Source organism: Strigops habroptila, chromosome W (genome assembly GCF_004027225.2).
Source record: "Strigops habroptila isolate Jane chromosome W, bStrHab1.2.pri, whole genome shotgun sequence".
Classification (NCBI taxonomy): domain Eukaryota; kingdom Metazoa; phylum Chordata; class Aves; order Psittaciformes; family Psittacidae; genus Strigops; species Strigops habroptila.
The window spans coordinates 17,048,894-17,071,219 of NC_044301.2; the positions used below are offsets into that span (position 1 = coordinate 17,048,894).

The following is a 22,326-nucleotide window of genomic DNA, read 5'->3' on the forward strand; positions in this document are numbered from 1 at the left end:
CACCCACAGCTTCTTTGGCTGCTTTGTCAGCAATATGATTACCAATATTCACTGGAGTTTTATCAAATTGATGTGCCTTAAAAGCAAATTTTGACTTTCTGACAATTCCAGAACTCTCAGTAGCACCATCAGCTTGGCTTGCTGTGCTGATGTGTTGGCGGGGGGGGGTGGGGTGGTAGAATGCAGGGCTTTAGCCTCCAGTATCTTATGTTTGGTTACTACAGTGTATCCTACTTTCCAGTTTCCATTTTTCATAAAGCTGCTGCCATACACAGTTCGTAGTCCACATCCTTCAGGGATGTATCTTGCAGGTCAGTATGACTCGAATACACCTGCTCAATAGTCTGTAAACAGTTGTGAGTCAGCTCTCCTGCTTCTGGATCGGTTGTCAAAACCACTGCTAGGTTCGAAAGGTTAGTTACTTTCAATCCTGCGTCCTCTTGTTCTAAAAGCACAGCCTGATATTTTAACAGCCTGCTTGGGGAAAGACAATGAATGCTTTTCTGTTCCAGAATGGTTGTTACCATGTGAAGTACAAATACAGTCCATTTTTGTCCCAAAGTATTCAATAAAATTTTCTATTAGAGGCTCTAGTCCTTTTCTTTCTTCCAGTTTTATAGGATATTGTTTCTGTCTTACCCATCTGACATTTGGTTTCAGATGAATAGTTACTGCTTCTGTATTTCGTGATCATCCCAGTGCTCTAGCTGCCCATACCCGTGGGGTAACTGCATTCTCCACTTCCTCTGGTATATCTGGCTCAGTGGCTGGTTTCTGTAACATAAAAACTTGGGCCTCCACAGCCTTTTCATCAGGATCATCTATCTGAATTTTCTTTCTTTAAACCTAATTTATGCATGTAATTTCTCAGTATATCTCTATCCAATAACAGCACAGGGCACTCAGGCATGTAAAGGAATTGATGGGTCAACATCCGTTTGCCAATTTTAAAATTTAAAGGTTGAAAGAAAGGCCAGGTTCCTGTCCACCCTGTGGCACCAATGACTGAAGCTCTTTGTTACCTTAATTGCCCTTTACAAGCATTTATAACAGAATAAATAGCTTCTGTTTCTACAAGAAATTTTACCTTATCATTCCCCAACCTAACTGTAACCAGGGGCTCTGTTGGGGAGGGTTTTGAATCTTCCCCTGGTCCTCCTCAATCTTCATCTAAAGTAATAATTTTCTCTGCCTGTCCTGACATTGCACTAAATTTCTGGTGTTTATTTTGATTCTGAGGGCATTCTCTCTTCCAGTGCAACCCGTGGAGTCTGTTCACAAACCTGTCCATGTAATCCTTTTTCCAACCCTATCCTCCCAGGTCGCTACCCCCTTTCCTGGTTTCCTGGGTGATAGCTACAGCCAACAATTTTTCTCTCTTTTTTTCCCCTAAACATTCCAATTTTACTCTGGAGTTTATCTTATGCCCCCACATATACAATAACAGCTTCCTAGTTGAAACCTGATGCTCTATAACCCACAATACACAATATTGTATTATATTAATAATTATATTAATAATATATATATTAATAATTGGGGACTCAAACCCCTTTCCACAACCATTTGAACCATTTCAGGGAACTTGCGCCAGAGCAATGGTGGTCTGATTGTGATAGGTCTCCCAGGCCACATTCATTATTTTTTCCAAATCATATTGGTCCTCTCCCTTCAGCTTTTGAACCTTTTTCCTTATATCTTCCGTGGATTGACCTTTTATTAAATGGCCTAATTCTCTCCTTCCTTCCTTTGATTCAGGATCAATAGTAGTATATTTATGCATCACCTCTTTTCATCTTTCCACGAATCCAGAAGGTGATTCATTTATATCTTGCTTTATTTCATATAGCTTAGACCAGTTCACTGCCATGGGGACTGCATTCCTAATACCGAATAAAATCCACCTCTAATATTGTTTCAAAGCCTGCCTATCCTGGTCCCAGTTAGGGTCCCAGTTAGGATTGGCAGTGGGTACGTGAAGATTCACTATACCTGCCAATGTGCCTGCCATTATTTGTTGCTCTACTGCGGTCCCAGCTGTATGAATAATCATATCCCTGTCAGCACTCTCAAAAACATGATGCATAATTACGAGCCACTTGTTTCCAAATATTCTAATCTATAATGATAAAGGGAATCTTTATCGTGACAGGACCATCGCTGCCCACAGCTTGTCTTAAAGGTGCAATCACAGTTTCCCCTCATTTTTCCCTAGTTCAACCTGCTATAGGGCAACATCCTTCAGCCCCCCTCTAACATCTCCCTTTCCAGTGCCCGTGCTTGTGCTTGATTCTCATTGTCAGCACCTTCAGCCCCGTTATTCACAATACCCCTTCTCCGGGGGCCTACCATCAAATCCAAATCCTCCTCTGCATTCCTCAGGTGTTTAGTGCATAACTGTCCTATGCTGCACAAAGAGCAACAGTGATTAAGCAAATTTTACTATCTTTCTCCAAGGACAATACCAACAAGTCCTGGGGTGCAAGATTAAAACTACAATCCTTTTGCCATTCAAAATGATTTCTCAAAGTGAAAAACATGTCTGCATAAGCTACTTCATCCCACTTTCCTTCTTGTCTCAAGAATAACATCGATTGTAACAAAGTATTATAATTAATTGTGCTGTTCACAGGCCACTTTTCCCCAAAATCCAGTTTGTACAACAACCACCACTGATTACAGTATTTTACCAGAGTCTCCCGAGTGACCGAGACACCCAGGGGTTCACTGATTTGTTTCCAATGTTGCAAAATGCAACCCAGAGGGGACCTTTTCAGGACTCCCCCTTTGGAGGCAGTGGTACCCATGATCCTGACTTCCACCCATATACCAGAGTCCGGACAACCAGAACCAGAAACAGACTACCTTTACCCACTGCGCAGGGCGTCCCCTGCAACTAATGTGGTAAGGGACCAGAAAAAATGCCTTTTTAAAGAAATAAAATCAAGGGTCTTACTGAGGTCCCAAGTCGGTCTGGGGATCTGTGGTTCCTTTCAGGGAAATTCCCCAATGCCGGTGTGAAGGTCCCAGAGACTCCCTGGATCCGCGGGAAACACGGCAGAGGGTCCCTGTTCGGGTGCCAAATTGTTACCATAAAAGTCGGTTGGAGAAACTCTCTAAGGCTCAATTTGGAGTTTTAGAAAGCAGGCATTCTTTATTGCAGTGCTGGGCCCACATGTGAATTATTTCGCAAAGGTGAGCGCACCTGTTACTTGCTGGCAGCAGCTATATATTTAGCATACTCATGCATATTTACAGAATTTTTAATTATTTACATATTCATTATATTTCTGGGAACTAATTATAATGTTTACATCCTAACTATGCATGCACTTTCTTGCTGAGTGGGGGTCTCTGATGGTCACCTACAGTCTTCCTCACTGTGTTTACTGAATGACCTCAGTGCTTGCACACGCTCACAAGGTCCTAGTGCTGAGTTAGCAGTTGGTATGTCCTTGCTTCTGTTCTGTTCCAGTCTCGCTCCATGCTGGGCGCCACTCTGCTATCTTGAAGGCTAGCATCCTTGGTCTTATTTACTGTCTCCTTAGTTGTTATCAGTCCCATGATGTTCCTTCCCCCATCAGCCAAACATTCCTTTCTCTCTATGTGTTAGCGAGTTAGAACAGTTTGCTGTATTCTACTATGTTAAAGACATGCACACTACTGTTAGTTTAAACCTACAATTTAAGCCTACAGTATGTCCTTGCTTTTGTTTTGTTTCAGTCTCTGTTATCTTGAGGGTTAGCATCCTTGGTCTTATTTACTGCCTCCTTAGTTGTTGTCAGTCCTGTGATGTTCCTTCCCCCATCAGCCTTACTCCCTATGTGTTAGCAAGTTGGAACAGTTTGCTGTATTTTACTATGTTAGTTTAAAGTCACACACACTATTGTTAGTTTAAACCTATAATTTAAGCCTACATGATGAGGAACAGTTGAGGGAACTGCGGGGATTTTGTCTGGAGAAGAGAAGGCTCGGGGGGACCTTATTGCTCTCTATAACTACCTGAAAGGAGGATGGAGCCAAGAGGTGGCTGGTCTCTTCTCCGAAGGAACAAGTGATAGGACAAGAGGAAATGGCCTCAAGCTATGTCAGGGGAGGTTTAGACTGGATATTAGAAACAATTTCTTCCCCAAAAGGGTGATCAGGCATTGGAACAGGCTGCCCAGGGCAGTGGTGGAATCACCATCCCTGGAAGTGTTCACAAACCGTGTAGACGAGGCCCTTAGTGACATGTTTTAGTGGTGGCCTTGGCAGTGCTGGGCAACGGTTGGACTTGATCTTAAAGGTCTTTTCCAACCCAGTTGATTCTATGGCGGGGGAGTCCCTCCCGAGGTTCTCAGCGGCTCCTCCTCCAGGAGCTCGCTGCCCAGCTGAACGTCTGCACCATCCCTGGGCCGACCTGCGCCAGGCTCCAGCAGCCACAGGCACAGCCCTGCGCTCATCCACAACTCCTCAGCTGAGCCACAGGTCTCGTCTGCCGAAGCCCAGCGCTGGTAATTGCCGCAGGGCCCCGCTGCAGTTCTCGCGGAAGCAAAGGGGCTGATTGCTGCCGCAGCCGTTGCCCGCGCTCCTCGTCGCGGGTCTGAGCTCTAGGAGCGGCCTCTGCACAGAGCTGCGCCCCGCTCTGGGGAGGAGCCCCTGCTGCCGGGCGGGGACCTTGGCTGCGGCGGGCCTGAGCCTCAGCGCTGGGCAGCTCTCGCGGGGTCCTGCAGGGAGGGAGGGACACGGGAAGGCCCGGCCTGGAGCCGCCGGCGTCTGCGGGCCTGGGTGGCTCTCGCGGGGGGGGAGGCTGCGGCCGCTGGGAGCGGCGGGAGGGTGGGACCGGACACCGGGGTGGAGGGAGCCGTGGTCCCGGCGCCCTTTCCCTGGGGAGGGCTGTGCCGGGTCGGCAGCGAGGTGGCAGTGTGCCTTGGGCTCAGCGTGCACGGAGGAAGGTCTGTGTCCAGACGGGCCCGTGCTGCTGAGGAGTGGTCGGAATTGCCCCCGGGCATGGAACCTCCCAGGCCGATACCACTACTGACTCGTCGTTGGTGCTCCTCAGAGGTGACGCTGCGAAGGGACGTGATGAGGAGAAAACCTGATGCCCCAGTGTGTTGCTTCTGGAGAAACACGTGGCCTGTAGAGTTTCGTCTGGGACAAGGACAGGTTTCTGTGTAAGCATTGACTCACTTCAGCCCAGCTGTGCTTTAGTGAAGAGCAACACTCCTTGCTGTCCTGTGCAGTGTTGGGGTGGTTTCTTTCTGAGAATTATAGTGGTCTGTCCAGCAATTATTTGGTGTGCACTTTTCCCCTGAGAACAGGCACTTGGTTTCAGTCTTCTGGTTCCCCATAGCTGTCTTAATTGTAGATTAAACTTCGCACCATCTAGTCTCTCTTTTATTTGTCTTCTCGTGCAAACCGTGGTGAAAAACAGCACCCAGAAGACTTGGGCGCTTCCAGACAGTGGCTTGGTGTCTTGTGTGATGTACCTCTAGTCCCATCTCAGGGCAGGTGTTAATGGTGCTACAAGTAAATAAGGTTGTGTTCTGCTTTAGGAAGAAAGTGTGTTGGGTTTGAAACCCTTGGGTGGGACAGGAGGAGGTGGCCTTGGGTCAGTGATGAGTGTTGGCATGTATTATCTGATCTGGAGCTGATGTCTGTTACCACTTTAGCTCTAGAATTACTCAGACCCAGGAACCTCTGATTGCCTTAGGCTGCCACCTTGGAGCTTTCCAAAACTGTGGAATCCAATTCCAGTCACAAGCTCTAGCCCAGTGTAAGGCAAAGGGAGCACAGGTTTAGGTTTTTTCCATTCAGGCACTGGGGAGGTGTAGTTCTCAGCTTAATCCTGGCTGTTGCTGGGAGATGCTTCCATGTTGACTGAATCCATCTCTGGCTGCCCAGAGCTGAGCAGTGTTAGCAAATGCTGCTGTGGAGATGTGGTGGTGAAGGTCCCCAGCCAGTCTGCATGAGCACACGTGTCCTTCATTGGCAAACTGTTTAGAACCACCCACCTCTCCAGAATGCTCGAAGGGTCATGGTCATATCTTCCCTTGATCACAATTAACAGACTTGTGTCCAGATTTGCTTTTGAAGGAGAAAAAGGAATGAGATCTTTTCTGCTGGGGCTGCACATTCCATTCTGCATATCTGCAAGGCTTAAGTTTTAGCTGGTGACTGTAAGATTCCAGCTAACTCTAGGGATGGCAAATTGAAGTCATTGGCATTTTTCAAGGTTGCCCCAAGAATATTCCTTAGTTCCATCTGTTTCTTCCATTACGCTCTTTATAGTTCTTAATGACTGTTTTTACAGATGACCCAAGTTAGGGGTACAAACGTGAAGCCAGTTGGGGCTCACGAAGAGCACTGTTGTGTTCACAGGACTTTGTGTCATGGGGGTTTACTGGCTCAGGTGAGTGCTAGCTCAGAAATCCTTGTATTCTCTACGCAGACCTTTATTTTTCCTCACTGTGCAGTTCATGTCTAATCATATTGTTCATGTATGATGTAGATCTTCAAAACGTTGTGACTGGGTTGACATGTGTCAGTCTATGAACTTGAGTTTCCTTGGATGGGCGCTTTGCTTCTGTATTGTATGTGAACATGTCTCTCCTGTTGTGAAAGAGGAGGTTTTGTGAAGGGCAGAGCTGCATTTCATTCCCTTCTGAAAGATCCTCAACTTCAGGTCTCCTTGCCTGAAAAGTAAATTGTCCTGCTTGTGAAAAAGAAAACCTTTGGGCCCTTTAACTGCCAGCGCTTCCATCTGCTGATTACAAGAGTAGATAAGGAATGTTTTGTGCTTGTGACCTCATGGCAATCAGTTGGGCTCTTTCTCTGTGTAGGCTGTGAAAGGCACCTCACGGGATGAGGATGAGAAAAATGAGAAGTTCTTGTGCTTGTCATGTGCTAAGTGCTGTTCATCCTCATTTTGTTTCTGCCCATGGAAAACTTCTGCATGCCGAAAGGCAGCATTTTTAAGCTGTAGCATAAATATTTAGTGCCTCTACAACTGAAGTGTTCCAGGGAGATTAGTTTTTGATAAAAGCTACTGGTCTGCTGAATGCACAGTAGGTTTGTGTGATTTCTGAAAAGGGATTAGAGCTCAGCTGAAGGAGTGTGGTCCCTGGTGTCGCAGAGAAGAGTGCGTGTTTCCTTTCTGTCAGTGGGTGGATTTCTTGGGAGAAAAAGTCCCCAATATTTCTGAGAGTCCCCAGCTCTGCAGTCCCTAGTAGGACACTGCAGATAACATTTAAAATTACATGGCTGTTTCCTTGTTACATAGTTGAGTTGATCTGGAGATACATCTGACTATGATATAAACCAAAAGGAATTGTTTGCCTTTATGTGCAGTAAACACAGAGATCACTTGATGTGTCATGTGCACTTGTCAGTTATTGAGGAAACTATCCATGGGCTGGGAAAAGAAACAGCACAGGAGGGAATTTTTAGTTAATTGTTGTTCTTCATGGTAAAACCTGATTGGGGTTTTCTGTTGGTTTTGGTTTTGTTCTATATATTCAATGGTAATTTGAATGTATTTTTGTTGATAAAAATAATACTTATTTCATTCCCTACTCCCCTGTGTTCTAGGAGAAATAGTGACAAGAGTCTCCTGCTGTGCCACAGGACGCAACACTGTGCAAGGATGTGACAAGAAAACCAGATGTGCTGGTACTTCTGGAGTATCCTGTGGCCTGTAGAGCTTTATCTGGGACAAGGACAGGTTTCTATGTAAGCATCGACTTATTTCAGCCCAGCTGTGCTTTAGTGAAGAGCAGCACCCCTCGCTGTCTTGTGCAGAGTCAGGGCTTGGGTGCGTGCTCCAGAGCCCCTTCTCTCCTGCCCTGCAGTCCCCCATGGTGTACAAACAGGAGCTGCTTTGTCAGTTCCCCTGGGTCTGTGATAGGTGTTGACGTGTCTTAGCTGAGCCTGGATCTGAAGATGGTCAGTTCAGCTCTAGAATTCCTCTGAGACCTGGGAAGCGAGCTCCTTGTTGCTCCTTTAGCTGCTGGGAGGCTGTAGCTGTATTTCCACAAAGCTGCCTTGATCGGGTGCTGTCCTGAATGTGGGCACAGCACTGCCCTGGGCCCACTCGGGTTGAGCAACACTGCAACCAGCAGCACCAGTTTGAGAGGCGTAGGTTGCTCGAGGTAGCCCCCAACCATTGCATTCCAGTTCCAGGAGGAGAAAAACGTCAGTAACTGCTGATGTCCAAGTGTCTCCAAGTAACTGGAGGCACTATTGCTTGTGATTGTTGTTGTGTGGAAACCATGCAGGGTAAAGGACTGCATCGGGATAGCACAGGTAAGCACTATGAGATATGTCTCTCTAGAGAGATACATGGATATGAGAATTCCCTTCTTAGTGCCATTTCAGGTTATGGCACCTTTTGCACTTAACAGTAAGTTTCATGAAATGTTGGAGTTGTGATTTTTGAGTCTTGTGGTGATTTGAGTGTTAGTTTGGATGCCAAGGAAATACCTGATGATCTGCAGTGAATTGGGACCTTACTGCTTGTGTATGCATCATTTGACATTGAGCTTGATACCCCTCGACTAGAACCTAGAGGGGAAGGAAGAAATGTAGTATGTGTAGGGCTGTAGACACACTTGTGCCTGTGTGTCTGCATGCACATGTAATGCAGGTCATATTTATGAGTGGTTCATACATCCTAAGTTGTTAATGGGATGGAAGAAGACATTTGATGTACTGCAAACGTGAATGCTGACTAAAGCCTTTTTGTTGCTCTATTTTGATGCTTTTCTTATGAAGGACTCAAATAATGCCCTGCCCTGGGGCATAGTCTGTCGGGGTATTTGAGGATGAGGATGTTACCTGGGGGTGGACAGCAATGGATCTCATGGGACGGCTGCACCAAGTGAAGGCGGATGAAATTCTGGCATTCATCAGATCATATCGGCACTATTGTGGTGGAATTAGTGCCAGTACAGTCCAGGACCCTTATCTTCTGTTGACCCTCAGCATGTCCAGGTACATATGACAGGGGAGTTTGTTAAAACAACCACCTTTAGTTTATGATCTTGAGAATCGCAGGGTTGGGAACCAGGTGCTGTTGGATACCAATGGCAGAAACTATTTCACCACCTAATGACAAAATAATAATGTAATGGGCAAAACACTAGGATTCATGTCCCCCAGAATTGGTCAGATTTGGGAACATTGTGCTTTTAATGTTCCTTATAGTGGTAGTCCTTAGGTTGTGTTCCTCAAATCTGCTTTTTTTGCCTGGCCTGTTCAGCAATTATTTATTTGGTGTGCACTTTTCCCCTGAGAAAAAGGACTTAATCTTACTTGTTCCCCATAGCTGTCTCCATTGTAGATTAAATTTCTTATTATCTACTCTCTCTTTTACTTGTCTTCTCATGCAAACCGTGGTGAAAAACAGCACCCAAAAGGCTGGGGCACTTCCAGACAGTGGCTTGGTGGCTTGTGTGATGATTCTGACAAGGGAGGTGGTATCACAGTGCTCTAGGCCATGGCGAGGGTGTTCCCCCTTCCTGCTCCCTCATGGTGCTGCCATCCCCTGTATCCTGCTGGGGTGTGCTGGTGACAGACCCATCAGTGATGCCCATTGATGTTCCTGCCATGTTTGCCAAGTGCCTGCCCCTGGTTGAAGGGTCCTGTCACCTCTTCCTTTGATCACAGTTAACACTTGTGTTCAGATTTGCTTTTTAAGGAGAAAAAGCAATGGTATGTTTTCTGCTGGGGTTATACTTTCTATTTGTGTTTGCAGCTTTCCTTTCCTAGCAGGGGTAGATGAGTTGTGCCTGTTCACATACCACTTACAATGCCCTAAAGGCAACTCTTTTGGCTGCCTTTGGTTTTGTGGTTTGTTGTTGTCTTTTGGGGTGTTTTTCTCAGAAGGTGATGATGAACAGGCTGCAGTTGATCCTGGAGCTTCCTGGAATTTGTACTTTCCTGGTGACCGCCTGAGATGTGGCCAGAAGCACTGCCAATGCTGTTTCCCAGGGAAAAGAGAGGGATTTATCAATGCCTGTGCATTCTATGGCACATTGTAAACAAGCCTGGTGGTAGTTGTATGTGGGATTGCCAGCAACAGGAGTGATGAGGGTTAACCTGTTTCTGCCATTTGGTCTGTGGCTTGCCCTGAGGGCAAGAGGAATAGGGAGGCTCAAACCACAGGCTGGATGCAGAATAGTCCTAAAGGCCGCATCCAGGCTGCAGAAAGCAGCTTCACTGCTCTGTGGGTTTGTGTGGGGCTTTGTTTGTAAAGCAAACAGTAGTGCTCTGCCTGATCTTAGGGTCTTTTCCCAAGCTTTTTACTGTTGTAATATATTAGTTAAACATCACCATTCTGTAATTCCATTGTGTGACATACTTTTATACAAAAGCAACAGTAATGGCCAAGTAAAACTAATTTGACACTAAAAGTGAGTGTTTTGCAGAGTTGCATTTTAATTGGAGGGGAGGAATAGGGCAGAGTTGCTTTAGAAGGCTTGCTTGGGGAGCACGGGACACTTCACATTGCACGTGTACTGCGACATCCCACACTGAAGTCAGTGGCTGTTCCTTATAGAATTCTGGTTCCCAAAACACCTACCACAAAATTCGTTTCTCACGAGACCCTTAGAAAATCTCTAAAAAAAATACTATTAAAAAACCTCAAACCGAATTTGCAAGCCTCTAGAGACCACTGCGGGTTAACTAGTCTTCAACTCCTGGTGCTTTTGCCTGATCTAAATGACTCAGAAATTACTATTAAGAATCCCTACACCACAGTGTCTGTCCTGTGCCAGCCTACCCACTGAATAATTCATCTCTTTGGCATTTGTCTCGATGAATGAGAAGGAGATTTTGTGGTAACATTTTAAGAGGCTGGGGTATGGATTTCCCCTGGGGTTGAGAGCACATTGTGGTTTAGCTGCTCTGTTCTGTCCACTTCCAAGTGGAAATAATCAAGATTGTCCAAGTAAAGCAGCAAGTTAAGATCATGTCTGTCAAGGGCACTGGTCAGATAAAACTAAAATTCTTACAAGACCTCAGTGCAACTGCTATAGAAAACTTGGCTGCTTATTTGTCAAAGGTCAGGAGGAAATTTGAGCTATTTTTATTCCAGCTGCCCCTGTCTTCTCCTCTCTCCACAGATGCATTAACAACCGATGCAGCTTTCTGTTACTTTGGAAGATGATCTATTCTTTGCACTCCTGATAGACATGAGAAGATGCAGGACAGACATAGATGTGCTGGAGCATGTTCAAAGAAGGACAACAGAGCAGATGAAGGGTCTAGAGAACAAGTCCTATGAGGAACGGCTGAGGGAACTGGGGGTGTTTAGTCTGGAGAAGAGAAGGCTCAGGGGGGACCTTATCACTCTCTACAACTACCTGAAAGGAGGATGGAGCCAGGAGGAGGCTGGTCTCTTCTCCCAAGTAACAAGAGATAGGACAAGAAGAAATGGCCTCAAGTTGCACCACAGGAGGTTTAGACTGGATATTAGGAAACATGTCTTCATGTTAAGGGGGTTGTCAAGCATGGGAACAGGCTGCCCAGGGGAGCGGTTGAGTCACCATCCCTGGAGGGATTTAAAAGACATGTAGATGTGGCAGTAAGGGACATGGCTTAGTGGTGGACTTGGCAGTGTTAAGTTTACAGTAGGACTGGATGATCTTAAAGGTCTATTCCAACCTAAATGATCCTATGATTCTAAGATTCTGTGATTCTTGTCTTTTCAGACTGGAATTCCTGATTCTTTCTCCTTAACTATGTTAACTCATCAGTGTTTTGGGGACTTGCCTGTGGTATTTAACCCATGGCAATGGTCATGCAGAGCATCTGTGTTTCTGGCTACACCCTTCAGAGAAGCCACCCATGTGCACTGCAAAGGGGGGTGCTGAGATGGGCTGTGTCCTTGGGGGCAAGCCTGTTCCTGCAGGACACCCAGCCCTGGGCGAGAGCATGTAGGGAAGGGCTGAGCTGCATTCATGGGGCAGTGTTTAGCTCCAGTCAAGTGACACAATGCTGTCAGAGCTTTGCTCACGCTGTTCCTCTCAGTGTTCTCCCCTTGTCCTCACCTTGCAGGGTTTTGGCTGAGGCACAGACATGGAATGGAGAGAGCCGATCATCCTCAGCCATGCACACCCCCTCTTCCCACAGCTGAAGGGAACAGACCAGGTCTTGGGGAGTGTTTTTTATTAGACTCATATCAGAGGTAGTAGAGGAGCCATGTAGAGGGAATGTTGAAGTCCAAAAGAAGGAGCAGGTGCCTGGGGCTTGATCAGCATCACCTGGAAGGGGAAAAGGGAAGAAAACAATGTGACCATAGTGCCTTGTTCTCCAGAAGACTTGTCTGCAGTGCAGGCATCTGGCATAACGAGTTGCTGTATGTGCATTTGCCCTTTGCTGTGTGTTGCTGTGTGCATGCCTGGGCACCTTTAGGTCAAGTCCCCCTGCCCCAGTGGCACGCTTGATAGAAACCTCTGGTGTTATCAGGACATTGCTAATGGCCTGCTGCTTTACTGACTGGTATTTCTCCCCTTTTTGAGGAGGAAGGTGTTACCATAAAAGTTGGTTGGAGAAACTCTCTAAGACTCAATTTGGAGTTTTAGAAAGCAGGCATTCTTTATTGCATAGCTGGGCGCACATGCAAATCATTTTGCAAAGATGAGCGCACCCAATACTTGCTGACAGCGGCTATATATTTAGCATACTCATGCATATTCAGATTTTCCAGGAACTAATTGTAATATTTGCATCCTAATTACACATACACTTTCTTGCTGAGTGGGGGTCTTTGGTGGTCGTGGATAGTCTTTCTCACTGTGTTTACTGAATGACCTCACTGTTTGCGCACGCTTGCAAGGTCCTAGTGCCGAGTTAGCAGTTGGTATGTCCTTGCTTCTGTTCTGTTCCAGTCTTGCTCCATGCTGGGTGCCACTCTGCTATCTTGAAGGCTAGCATCCTTGGTCTTATTTACTGTCTCCTTAGTTGTTATCAGTCCCATGATGTTCCTTCCCCCATCTTCCCCCATCAGCCAAACATTCCTTTCTCTACATGTTAGTAAGTTAGAGCAGTTTGGCCTATTCTACTATGTTAAAGGCACACACACTATTGTTTAAAATTTAAGCCTACATTTCCCCCCTTTGAGACTTATAGGATATACATATATCCTGTAAGTCTCATTCTATACCCTGTACCCATATTTGATTCTAATACACCATCGTGACCGGCAACTAGAAAATTGAATCATGATACATGCAAGGATACAGACACAAATTATCACTATAATGATCACAAACAAGATTTTTAACAATATCCAATTTGGTAGCCAAGAAGTAAGTCCATGCCATAATTCTTCAAATCCCCAGTTAGTATCATCTCTAACAGCCTGATGTAAGATCTTTGTCTGCTTCCAGATTTCTGCCAGATCTGTGGATATTCTGCCACTCTGGTCTATGTATGTGCAGCAGCTTGATTTTATAACTGTACAAACACCTCCTTGGGAAGCTAATAGCAGATCAAGGGCCATACGGTTTTGCAATACTACCTGAGATAAGTTGGATACCTCAATCTGTAATGCCTGTATAGCACCTGGTAATACAACACCCAATGCACATGTTCCAGTCCATCCTGGGGGAAAGGGCCTTTCTAGCAGTATTATTACACAATCAATACCACCATTTCCATTCTGGAGCATTCCAATAGACAGTTTGGGGTCCCTTAATCTGGAGTTGCATTGTCCAGCTACAGTCTGGGTAATGTCTTACCAAGGTATTACCAGAGCTAAGAGTTTTACCCAGTGCCAGCAGGTATTGTCTGAGCTCCTGTTTTCCCTGCAAAGACATATCACCAGGAACAAAAGGCGTTTGGTAAGGCTGCCCATACATCAGTTCATATGGACTCACATGATTCCTTCCTGGCTATATTTGTATCCTTAACAAAGCAATTGGTAGGGCTTGTAACCAAGTTAAACAAGTTTCTTGACATATTTTAATTTTAACTTGAGTGTCTGATTCATACATTTCACTTTCCTACTAGCCTGAGGTCTATATAGGGTATGCAGATCCCACTTGATTCCCAAACACTCTCCCACCTTCCTAACCACTTCTGCAACAAATGCAGACCTCTGTCTGAGGACAAGCCTACTGGTACACCATATCAGGGTATTATCTGATTCAATAAATGTTTTACTACTTCACGAGCCATATTGGTGCAACAAGGGAAAGCCTCCGGCCAACCGGAAAACATATCTATTAGTACCAATATATGCATATACCTGAGCCCATTGTGCTGTGGCAATTCTGTAAAGTCCACTTGCCAATAGTCTCCTGGACAATTGCCTTTGTTGTTCCAGGTGGGGTTCACACTTCTTTATAACACTTTTATAATTCCAGCCATTTGCATACTCAGAACTTGGAGCTTTAAAGCCTCAGTCATTGATTCTGTTCTCCCATGAGTTGCCTGGTGTTTTTCTTCTCATAAGAGGCTGGGCAATTATTACTTGCCTGTTTGGTGTAACCCACCATCCTTCATCATTCTTCTTGGCTCCTAATAGACTAGATAGATAATTTCTCATCCTCTGTTTGATAACTTGCAACTTCATTATCCAAGCACTGATACTTATGAGGCAATATTAATAAAAGATCCCCACCCATAGCTTCTTCAGCTGCTTTGTTAGCAACGTGATAACACTGGAGTGTTATCAAATTGATGTGCCTTAAAAGCAAATTTTGACTTTCTGACAATTCCAGAACTCTCAGTAGCACCATCAGCTTGGCTTGCTGTGCTGATGTGTTGAGGGGGGTGGAATGCAGGGCTTTAGCCTCCAGTATCTTATGTTTGGTTACTACAGCATATCCTGCTTTCTGGTTTCCATTTTCATAAAGCTGCTGCCATCCACAAACAGTTCGTAGTCCACATCCTTCAGGGATGTATCTTGCAGGTCAGTATGACTCGAATACACCTGCTCAATAGTCTGTAAACAGTTGTGAGTCAACTCTTTTGCTTCTGGATCGGTTGTCAAAACCACTGCTGGGTTCGAAAGGTTAGTTACTTTCAGTTCTGCATCCTCTTGTTCTAAAAGCACAGCCTGATATTTTAACAGCCTGCTTGGGGAAAGCCAGTGACTGCTTTTCTGTTCCTTCCCCCATCAGCTGAACATTCCTTTCTCTCTACGTGTTAGTAAATTAGAACAGTTTGGCCTATTCTACTATGTTAAAGGCACACACGCTATTGTTAGTTTAAGATTTAAGGTTACAAAGGTAAAAAGAGAGACAGAGCTAAGGGGCAGGTAAAATACATCCCTCAAGGGGTTTTAGAAGGCCTCTCAAAGGAAAGATCTTGTCTTTGATGCAAACTGGAGTGACATGCCCACTCCATGTGGCAGGGCAAGCTCATGGCTGGAGCTGAGCTGGCACTGGAATTGGTTCCAAGTCCAGAGCCCTTCTAGCTCCAGCCAGATGTTGCTGGGTGCCCCTGCTCTGCCAGCTGATCCCCAGTGCATGAGAAAGGTCTGATACAGGGTCTGATTATGCCTTCTGAACAGCTTGTGATGTGTGAGCACATGTCAACAATGAATAGCTGGAGAGGCAAAGACATGTTCTCTGGCCTCCCTCTGCTCAGCTTTGGGCCAAGGCAGGGGAGCAGGCCTGCTGTCCTCCAGCTGGTCACTGCAATAAGGTGGTTGCTTGTTCTCAGAAGCCCTGTCAGGAGGTGGAGATGCTCAAGGGCTGGTAGTTGCAAAGCAGAGGAGGAGAGGCGGGCAGGCTGCCTTACCTTTCCTGGGTAGTAGTCTGCCGGCCCTGCCTTTGCTGTTTTGTCTCCTCCAAGGCTGATTTTGGTTCCATCGTGTACATGGGAGCCCTTTTTTTGTAGACGTCCAGTTCCACTTTGGGGAATGCAGCAGGACCTGGTGTCTGTAAGAGAGGCAGGGAGGTTGCTGGGTACAAAGGCAGGGGTTGGTCCTTGCTGGGTGCCCATGCAGGCTGTGGTAGTTAAGCTGCTGGCCAGAGAAGTGGTGTGAGAGGCATGGAGCGATTTGAACAAGGGAACCTCCTGTTGCTCTGCAGAGAGGCAGATTTCCCAGAGGAGGGGTGAGATTCCCATTAGTGCTGATGAGCTTTGCCCCACCAAAACTGTTACTGTTGGAAAGCGAGGGATTGCAGGTGTGGGCAGAGCCTCCCCTTGCCTGCAGTTAACAGCGGGAGAGCCAGGGGACCTGTGGCTTCTTGGATGTTGTCGCTGCTGCAGGGAAGTGTGAGTTCAGAGGGGCTGCAGCAGGTGTTGGAGCCCTTCTGCCCTGAGGAGAGCAGCTGAGCTTCAGTTGCTGATGTGAGAGAGCAGAGAAGCGTAACTTCACCTTGGAGAGGTCTTCAGCAAAGCCATCGTGCTCACTCTTTCCCCGCATGGAACAGCACGGATTGGTGTGGATGAGGGCTGTGTTGGGTCCCACCAGCCTGGGCAGAGTGTAGGTGCCAGGACCTGGAAGGGCAATGGGAAGAGAGCGTGTGTGAGTCCTGCGGGGAGAGGAGCAGGGCCTGGGGGAAGAGAAGCAGCCTGTGGAGCCTGCTGTGAGGAGCAGGAGGGATGTTTTGTCCCTCCACCCAGTACCTGCATCTTCTGTCACACGTGATGTGTGTTGGCAGCTCCAAGTCTGAGTTGCCAGTTCTTGTGTGGGATGAGAGAAGTTGGTGCTCTGGGACATCAAGCTTGTCCTGCTATGCAGGCTTTTCCCTAGGCCCGTTGAACAAGCAGTCCTGCAGATTTTCCCTGGAGGACACACAGGTGCAAGTGTGTGGATTTGGCCGGGTTCCCTTACCTGGAGGTTGGTCAGTTTTGATGCCCTTGTGCTGGAAGGCCATGGACTGTGCCAGTGCATGTTGGGAGAGCTGTTTCTTGGCCTCGTCGGTGGAGTAGTCACCTAGGGAAGAGGGGAAGTGGAGAAAAGCAGTGAAGCTGGGGGCTTTTCCTCAAGGCAAAGAGGAAAGGTCAGGAGGAGGTGCTCAGCCTTGTTCATTTTCTGTCTGGAAACCTCTGAAGCCCAGTCAGGGTGTGAGCTGATGGTTTTGTACCCCAGTGGCACATGGCAACAGGAAGGTGTGCTTGTTTTGCCTGGCTGAAGGGCTGGAGGAATGGAACTCAATTGGTCTGGGGGTGACCTCTAGCTTTATCTTGGGAAGTCTGCAGATGTGTTGTACTGGAGCCACATACTTCCTGTTTCTGGTGATGGAGGGCAGGACGTAGTACCGAGGACCCGGAGAGCAGCTCTCTGCGATGGGAGGCTTGGCCCTTTCAAATGTGCATGCAGGGGCTTTGTGTTTGGTAGGATTGTGAGCCAGGTAACCTGGGAAGAAAAGCCAGTGAGAGGACACCTGCCTGCAGCTGCATGTTTAAAGCTGTTTTTTCAGTGGAGTAGTTGGAGTTGCTGGCCTCAAGAAATTCCCTTCCTCTGATTTTCTCCTCCAAGAAGGATACCACTGGGCCAATCCAATGGTATGTTTGCTTTCCAGGTGCCCTGATGGGAAAGAAATGGTAGCTTTAATTCTGTTACAGAGGAGAAGAAGAAAGTGAAGAAGATAAGATGAAAAAGCAGGAGGAGGATAAGAATAGGAAGAGAAGATGAAGGAGGATCAGTGAAGGAGGAGGAGAAGAGAACAAGACACAGGCGGAAGAGAAGGATGAGGTGGGAGTAACAAGGTTGTAGCAGAGACAGAACAAGCATCCTCCTGCGCACTCGGGGCTTAAGGTACTGCTAAGGCCACTCCTGTGCTCAGCAGCATCAGGAAGTTCTTTCCTGGGGCTTTCCCGTGAGTAGCCTGAGCCTTCCTCTGGCAGGCCAGTGTCCTTGCTGCAGCTGAGAGCATGGAGGCTTGGAGCAAAGGAGAATGGAGCTGTGCCTGCTTGTCCCCTGGAGGCAGTGGATGAGACACCCCCCCTTGCGATGGTGGTTTTTCCTGTTGTCCCAGAGATTGAGTACTTGGGTCCCAGGCTGGTGAACTGGGCCATGATGGGGCCATGTGGGCAATGATGTCTCCAGGTGCCCACCCAGGCTCCGTCCATGCTGGAGGTGGCTACAAAGCCTACAGCAAGAGCAGAAGAGCTGCAGAGGGGCTTTGCTGACAGAGGCCCCCTGCAAAACCTCCCCAGGAGGAGCAGCAACGCTTCACCTTTCTCAGCCTTGGCCATCACACTGGGTGTGGATGAGCTGCTTGGCTGCTGCAGCTCTCGGTCACAGAGCATGGCAAGGATGAGGGCAGGCAGCGATTGGGCAGGGGAGGTTGTGGTGTCGGCTGCCAGGGGCCTTAGGGATGCTCTTGGCTCGTCATAGAGACCCACTGGGACATCAGAGTGGCTCCTGGCACCTGTCATATGTACTGCTGCATCATAAAGTACAAAAGTACTTCTATACTTTGTCTGTCGAAAGTGGGATCAGCCCTTCTACTCTGCCCACGGGCCCTGGAGCCATCATTTTCCTGGATGGATTCCTTTTGTCTGTTGTTTCTGGCAGCTCCTGTACTCGAGCTTCTAGTCTCCAGGTAGGTTCACCATCCCCCTTCCTCATGTCCTCCTCCTGGTCACGCAGGTAGAACCACACATGGCACGTGCTGTGTGCCACTGGTATGCTCTCCCTTGAGCAGAAAACAACTGACTCTTAATAGCTGAGATATTGGTTGGTATGAAAGAGGAAGACATCCTTTAAATGCTGGGACAAGTGCTGGGACAGTTTCTCCACAGCTGAGATGCAGGCATGGAGGGAAGAAGTGAGAGTCTCTTCCACTTCATGGTGTTGGTTGGCCAATCCATCCCCAGTTAGTGCCTCCATTGTCTGTCCAGCTCATTATTGCCAGGGGGTTGGCATATGTTACGTGGCTATCAAATGCCATCCACCTGTGTCTTGGGTTCAGCTATAGCAGTCATTTTTCTCCTTCTTAGTAGCTGGTGCAGTGCTGTGTTTTTGACTTTCAGCCTGGGAACAATGCTGATAACACCGATGTTTTTAGTTGTTGCTAAGTAATGTTTACTCTGACCAAGGATTTTCTCAGTCTCATGCTCTGCCAGGGAGGAGGGGAAGCTGGGAGGAAGCAGAGACAGGACACCTGACCCAACCTAGCCAAAGAGGTATTCCATACCACAGCACGTCATGCCCAGTATATAAACCAGGGGGAGTTACCCGGAAGATCCAGATCACTGCTTGGGTGGGGCTGGGTATCAGTCGGCGGGTGGTGAGCGATTGTATCCTCTCCCCTTCTTATTTTCCTTATCATTAGTATTATTGGTGGTAGCAGCAGTAGTTTTGTATGGTACTTTAGTTACTGGACTGCTCTTATCTCAACCCGTGGGAGTTACATTCTTCTGATTCTCCTCCCCATCCCTCCGGGAGCGGGGGGATGAAGAAGGGGGGGAGTGAGAGAGCGGCTGCATGGTTCTGAGTTACCAGCTGGGCTCAAACCACAACAACCTGATTTGCATATATCTCAGCCTTGGCCTCTCTTAAGTCAATATTCCTCAATTATGACAGTGCAAACAATTCATCAGTTCTCTTCAAAACAACTTCAGAATACAAATAACATCACAGCATATTTATATCTGACTAATCCTTCAGCACTGTGTAACTTTGCTATCTAATAAATAACACACAAAACAGAAGCACTGTCCTGGTTTTGTCTGGAACAGAGTTAATTCTCTTCCTAGTAGCTGGCACAGTGCTGTGTTTGGCTTTAGTCTGGGAACAATGCTGATAACACACAGATGTTTTAGTTCTTGCTTAGTAGCATTTACCCTGATCAAGGACTTCTCAGTTTCTCATGCTCTGCCAGTGAGGAGGGGCAGAAGAAGCCAGGAGGAAGCAGAGACAGGACAGCTGACCTAAACTAGCCAAAGGGATATTCCATACCACAGCATGTCATGCTTGGGATGGAAACTGGGGGGAGTCACCCGGAAGGGACTGATCGCTGCTTGGGTCAGGCTGGGTATCGCTCAGCGGGTGGTGAGACATTGTATTGTGCATCACTATTGGTTATTGTTTTCCTTTCCCCTTTCTAGTTTTATATTCTGTCCCCTTTAAACAATGACAGTTATATAGGAGCAAAGTTTGTTGTACAGTCGTTAATAGTAATAAGATTTTACCTTTTTCTTGTTGCTCCAGTTTTGAGTTTTAAATTGTTTTCATGAATTTGTTCTTGTTTTTTTAAAGAGCTCTGGCCGGTAGGCTGAATTAGTTATAATTCCTGTGGGTTTCCAACCCACACCTTGCTTCTACAGCTGCTAATCCCCTGGTTTTCCATTTAGGTCTTCCCTCCAAGTGGGTCGTGTGTCTGTCCCTGGGTCTGAAGTGTTCCCTTCAGCAGAGGTGCAGAGCGGCTGCCTGCTCCCCAGCTCTCTGTGTCCGTAGTTGTGGTCTCAGCTGTTTCCCTGCCACATGTGGATTCTCAGTCTGCAGCTGAGGTTGTTTTTCCCCAGGGGTGTCATGTTTGGGGCTGGGGCAGGGGGAGCTGGCCCTGGCTGGCTGCGCTATTGAGTCTTGACATGGAACCTATAGGCTTAAATCATAGGTTTAAACTAACAGTAGTGTGCATGTCTTTAACATAGTAGAATACAGCAAACTGTTCTAACTCGCTAACACATAGAGAGAAAGGAATGTTTGGCTGATGGGGGAAGGAACATCATGGGACTGATAACAACTAAGGAGACAGTAAATAAGACCAAGGATGCTAGCCTTCAAGATAGCAGAGTGGCGCCCAGCATGGAGCGAGACTGGAACAGAACAGAAGCAAGGACATACCAACTGCTAACTCAGCACTAGGACCTTGCGAGCGTGTGCAAGCACTGAGGTCATTCAGTAAACACAGTGAGGAAGACTGTAGGTGACCATCAGAGACCCCCACTCAGCAAGAAAGTGCATGCATAGTTAGGATGTAAACATTATAATTAGTTCCCAGAAATATAATGAATATGTAAATAATTAAAAATTCTGTAAATATGCATGAGTATGCTAAATATATAGCTGCTGCCAGCAAGTAACAGGTGCGCTCACCTTTGCGAAATAATTCACATGTGGGCCCAGCACTGCAATAAAGAATGCCTGCTTTCTAAAACTCCAAATTGAGCCTTAGAGAGTTTCTCCAACCGACTTTTATGGTAACAATTTGGCACCCGAACAGGGACCCTCTGCCGTGTTTCCCGCGGATCCAGGGAGTCTCTGGGACCTTCACACCGGCATTGGGGAATTTCCCTGAAAGGAACCACAGATCCCCAGACCGACTTGGGACCTCAGTAAGACCCTTGATTTTATTTCTTTAAAAAGGCATTTTTTCTGGTCCCTTACCACATTAGTTGCAGGGGACGCCCTGCGCAGTGGGTAAAGGTAGTCTGTTTCTGGTTCTGGTTGTCCGGACTCTGGTATATGGGTGGAAGTCAGGATCATGGGTACCACTGCCTCCAAAGGGGGAGTCCTGAAAAGGTCCCCTCTGGGTTGCATTTTGCAACATTGGAAACAAATCAGTGAACCCCTGGGTGTCTCGGTCACTCGGGAGACTCTGGTAAAATACTGTAATCAGTGGTGGTTGTTGTACAAACTGGATTTTGGGGAAAAGTGGCCTGTGAACAGCACAATTAATTATAATACTTTGTTACAATCGATGTTATTCTTGAGACAAGAAGGAAAGTGGGATGAAGTAGCTTATGCAGACATGTTTTTCACTTTGAGAAATCATTTTGAATGGCAAAAGGATTGTAGTTTTAATCTTGCACCCCAGGACTTGTTGGTATTGTCCTTGGAGAAAGATAGTAAAATTTGCTTAATCACTGTTGCTCTTTGTGCAGCATAGGACAGTTATGCACTAAACACCTGAGGAATGCAGAGGAGGATTTGGATTTGATGGTAGGCCCCCGGAGAAGGGGTATTGTGAATAACGGGGCTGAAGGTGCTGACAATGAGAATCAAGCACAAGCACGGGCACTGGAAAGGGAGATGTTAGAGGGGGGCTGAAGGATGTTGCCCTGCAGCAGGTTGAACTAGGGAAAAATGAGGGGAAACTGTGATTGCACCTTTAAGACAAGCTGTGGGCAGCGATGGTCCTGTCACGATAAAGATTCCCTTTATCATTATAGATTTGAATATTTGAATATTCAGAGTTTCTCTGACTGACTTTTGCGGTAACAATCAGACTTGTGCTCCAGGCCCTTCACCAGCTCCATTGCCCTTCTCTAGACCCTCTCCAGCACCTCAATGTCTCTCTTGTCGTGAGGGGCCCAGAACTTAACGCAGGATTCAAGGTGTGGCCATTGATTTGATTTGGCTTTTTACTTGAAGGTCTATCTGGGTCTGTCCTACCAGCTTCCCTAGGATATTTGGGACTGCATCCTTGGTGA

General features: G+C 46.9%; 2 non-coding genes across 2 annotated transcripts; both read left to right on the forward strand.

The window, feature by feature from the left end:
- The first annotated feature begins 5,589 nt into the window (after window positions 1–5,589).
- Window positions 5,590–5,672, forward strand: LOC115619311. The gene has a single exon (XR_003994966.1). It is a non-coding gene; the product is annotated as a small nucleolar RNA SNORD45 (small nucleolar RNA).
- A 2,201-nt stretch (window positions 5,673–7,873) lies between these two features.
- On the forward strand, window positions 7,874–7,956 carry LOC115619313. The gene has a single exon (XR_003994968.1). It is a non-coding gene; the product is annotated as a small nucleolar RNA SNORD45 (small nucleolar RNA).
- The last annotated feature ends 14,370 nt before the right edge of the window (window positions 7,957–22,326 follow it).